Source organism: Dipodomys ordii, unplaced genomic scaffold, assembly GCF_000151885.1.
Source record: "Dipodomys ordii isolate 6190 unplaced genomic scaffold, Dord_2.0 Scaffold2, whole genome shotgun sequence".
NCBI lineage: Eukaryota > Metazoa > Chordata > Mammalia > Rodentia > Heteromyidae > Dipodomys > Dipodomys ordii.
In genome coordinates, this window is record NW_012267218.1 from 12,155,147 (window position 1) to 12,159,605 (window position 4,459).

The window sequence follows — 4,459 nt, forward strand, 5'->3', positions numbered from 1 at the left end:
GCGGCGGGACGAGCCCCCCGGCCCCGTTACTCCTGGCAACCGCCCGCCGGGCCTGGTTCCCCGCCGGCCGCCCGGCACCGGCTGACGCCGGCCTCACCCGGATCTTTCGGCTGATCTCGGTGCCAATCTCCATGGCTCAGCGGCGGGCGTCCGAGTCGGCAGCAGCACAGCACGGCGCGGCGCTTCGTTCCGCTGGAGCCAGCCGCTCGACCCCCGCACGCTCCGGGCTCGAGCCTCCGCCGCCTTCACGGCCGCTCCGCCGTGTCCCCGCCCCCGCCGGCCCCGCGCCCCCGTGCGAGCGCAGAGGGGAGAGGGAGGGTGTGCGCCTGCGCACGCGCCTGCGCACGTCTCACGCTGCCGAGCCTGGGGACTCGGGTGACCCCTGCTGGCGGCACGGAGGACCGCGGCGGGCAGGTGGCCTGGCTGGGCGCAACCTCTACTGTATCTCGGAAGTGCTGCTCCCCGTCCGCCCTCGTTCTCGGTTTTACTCCCCCTTGGAGAGTAAGGATGAAATTATTGTGTAAGATCTGGATTCAAATTCCAGCCTTTCTTTACGGTTAAAATGGTACGGATGCTGCTTACTCGACTCTGAACCTTCCAGTTTCTTACCTGTGTCTCCTACAGGTGTCACTAATTCCACACAACTGATTCCATCCGACAGGGTCCTGACTGCGAACTCCACAGCGCTCCAGGATCGGGTTCGGTCTCTCTGAGCCCTGCCCACATCTGGCCTTTCAGAATGACTCTTCTTCTCCCCTTTCTTTACCCCTCCTCCTTCACCTTCCCTTCCCCTGCCTCTTCCCTCCCTCCTCCTTCCCTTTCCCTCTCCCTACCCCCCTTCCTCCCCTTCCTCCTCCTCTGTTTTCCCCCCTTCCCTCTTCTTTTGTCCCTCCTCCAACACCTCCTCCTCCTCCCCCTTTGGACTTCTTTAATGTTTTTTCCTTGAGTTTTCAAACTCCCCAAGTTTTAAGTGACTAGGCCTAGTTTATTTTCTCCAAATCCAGGCATTACAAGGTCATCTTCATCACCTCCCCTTCTCACATTCAAATTATTTTCTACAGCAGTTTTCCTTATTTCTCTCCTTAGTAACTCAATTCTGTCTGTCTCTGATCACAAAATTTTGGAAGGAAAATAGACAAAGGGAAGTTTCTCCCCCAGCTGCCACTAACTCCTAAGATTGGTTTCTATTAGTTATCTCTTGCTGGATAATAAATGACCACAAAACAAGCCAAGCACCAGTGTCCCATGCCTGAGATCTGAGGATAGAGGCTCAAAGCCAGCCTGAGGAAGATAGAAAGTCCATGAGAGCTTATTTCCAATGAACCATCAGATACCTACAGTATATATTTTATAATGTACATTTGTGTGTGTTTTAATTGTTCATAGCAAAATTGTAAAACTGAGCTCTGTGGGTCTAGACAGTTCTACAAAGTCTCTTTCAGGATATTGGATACATAATAAGCACCTATTAAATATTTGTAGGTTAAAAGATATCAAAAACTTTCTCTAGAAAAACATTCTTCCATCGGTTGCTGGTGGCTCACCCACCTATCATCCTAGCTACTCAGGAGACTGAGATCTGAGGATCATGGTTCAAAGCCAGCCCTGACAGGAAAATTCGTGAAATTCTTATCTCCAATAAACCACCAGAAAACTAGTGGCTCAAGTGATAGAGTAGTGCTTGCCATGAGCTGAACAGCTGAGGGACAGCGCCCACGCCCAGAGTTCAAGCCCATGACCAACAAAAGAAAAGAAAAAATAGAAGCATTCTTCCTCTATAAATCCAATTATTGTATATACCGCCTTTGTGGGAGGCAGAGAAGCAGTGTGACTGGAACTACACTGGCTGGGTTTGAATGGTGGCCCATGAAAACTTAGGCAATTTATTTCTTCTCTCTGTGCCTCAGTTTTCTCATCTGTGGCAGTTATTCTAGTTTCCACTGCAAAGAGTCATTATGAAGTAAGTTAATATTTGTGGGACAGACTGCTACCTCATAGCTGCATTTTGCTTGTTTATTGAAAATTAAATGACTGCAACTGAGCCAGACACTGGTTGAAGCCAGAGCACACAGATGAGCAAGTCAAAGTCTCTGCTTTTATGCCACTCAGTCTGAATGAAGATAAGCCTTTTTACTATTTCTTTACGCACCTTTTTAGAACTAAGAATAATAGCATTTTTATCATTGTTGGATCATTGGTAAGTTGTCAGTCAATATATAGACAATACTAGATGAGGGATCTTTAAAAATATAAAATGTTAACTGGCTGCCGGTGGCTTGTGTCTGTAATTCTAGCTACTCAAGAGGCTGAAATCTGAGGATTGTGGTTCAAATGCAGCCTGGGCAGGAAACTGTGAGACTCTTATCTCCTGTTAATCACCAGAAAACTGGAAGTAGCACTGTAGCTCAAAGTAGTAAAGCACTAGCCTTCAGCTGAAAAAGCTCAGAGACAGTGTCCAGGCCCTGAGTTCAAGCCCCATGACTGACAAAAAAGTAAAAAATAAAGCCAAAGTGTTTTTATTCAAATGTATTTAGAATAATGAAACTTACTAAAAGATATTGAAGAACAGGGGCTAGGAAGGTGGCTTAGTGGTAGAGTGCTTGCCTTGCATGCATGAAGGCCTGGGTTCCATTCCTCAGCATCATATAAGCAGAAAAAGCCGGAAGTGGTACTGTGGCTCAAGTGGTAGCGTGCTAGCCTTGAGCTGAAAAGCTGAGGGACAATTCCCAGGCCCAGTTCAGGGAACTTGGAGACTATTTGAGAACCAAACACATTCTGATCTCAGTTGATCCAAGGTGTTACAGAAGAGTGTCCACAGTAAGCCAATGGTTCTGGAGGGTTCCAGGTTATTGTGGGTGTTTCTCTCTGTGTTGCAGCTTCATAAAACACATCATCAAAGGAGGAAAGGTACTGGATTTTTAGGAATATTAAACCAAGCCAGGCACAGTGGCTCATGCCTGTAATCCTAGCTACTCAGGAGGCTGAGATCTGAGGACCACGGTTCAAAGGTAGCCAGGGCAGGAAAGTCCGTGAGACTTATCTCTAATTAACCACCAGAAAACCAGAAGTGGCACTGTGGCTCAAGTGGTAGAGCACTCGCTTGAGCTGAAGAGCTGAGGGACAGCGCCCAGGCCCAGAGTTCAGGCCCCACAACTAACATATTAAACCAGACCAACATGTGGTCCCCACAGAATGTAAAGCCCTTGATCCTGGCTACTTAGGAGGCCCAGATCTGAGGCTTGCAGTTCAAAGCCAGCCTGGGCAAGCAAGTTTATGAGACTCTTATCTCCAATTTAACTACCAAGAAGATGAAAATGGAGCTGTGGCTCAAAGAGCTAGAGCACTATCCTTGAGCACATGAGCTCAGGGACAGTGCCCAGGGTCTGAGTTCACACCCCAGGACATGCACAAAAATTCATTCATTCATTCATTGATGCCCTTGAAATTACTTGGCCATGACAGGACATATGCTATACTTTTCACATGTTCTCGTCAGCTGCCTGCCTGATAATTGTGTATGGCTTGCAAAGATGTTATAAATATCCAAATGGTCTTTGCCAGAAAAAAAGTTCTCCACCTTTGCTCTAAGGGTTAGTAAAAGACCAGACTACAACAAGCTGCAGCTGAGCTAAGTGGGCCCTAGGCTACCTTCCAACCAGAGAAGAAAACTGAAAAGAGCATTTGCTATGAATTTATAGAAGCCCGAATCCCCTCAACTCCTGGAGCCTGGGTCCTCTCATAGTGGTTCTCCTGCATCTCCAGCCTCCTCACAGCTGCATTTCAGCTGGATTTCTAATTTGTATGTGTGAGTCTCTATGTGGTATGGAAGGAAGGAAATGAGTTTCCTCCATCCTGGAATGCTTTTCTTTTTTAGTCATGGGGCTTGAACCCAGGGCCTGGGCACTGTCCCTCAGCTCTTTTGCTCAAGGCTAGTGTTCTGCCACTTTGAACCACAGTACCACATCCAATTTTCTGGTGGTTAATTGGAGATAAGTCTCATGGACTTTCCAGCCTGGGCTAGCTTTGAATCATGATCCTCAGATCTCAGCCTCCTGGGTAGCTAGGATTACAGGAGTAAGCCAACAGCACCTGACTCTTTTTTTTTGGGGGGGGGTCACTCATGGGGCTTGAACTCTGGGCCTGGGCACTGTCCCTCAGTTCTTCAGCTCAAGGCTAGCGTTCTACCACTTGAGACACAGTGCCACTTCCAGTTTTCTGAGTGGTTTATTACAGATAAGAGTCTCACGGTCTTTCCTGTCCAGTCTGGCTATGAACCTCAATCCTCAGATCTCAGCCTCCTAAGTAGAGAGGATTATAGGCATGAGCCACCCGTGCCCAGCCCAGCTCTTTTCTTTTTCTTTCTTTTTTTTTTTTTTGGGTCCGGTCGTGGGGCCTGAACTCTGGGTCTGGGTGCTGTCCCTCAGCTCTTCAGCTCAAGGCTAGCGCTCTACCACTTGAG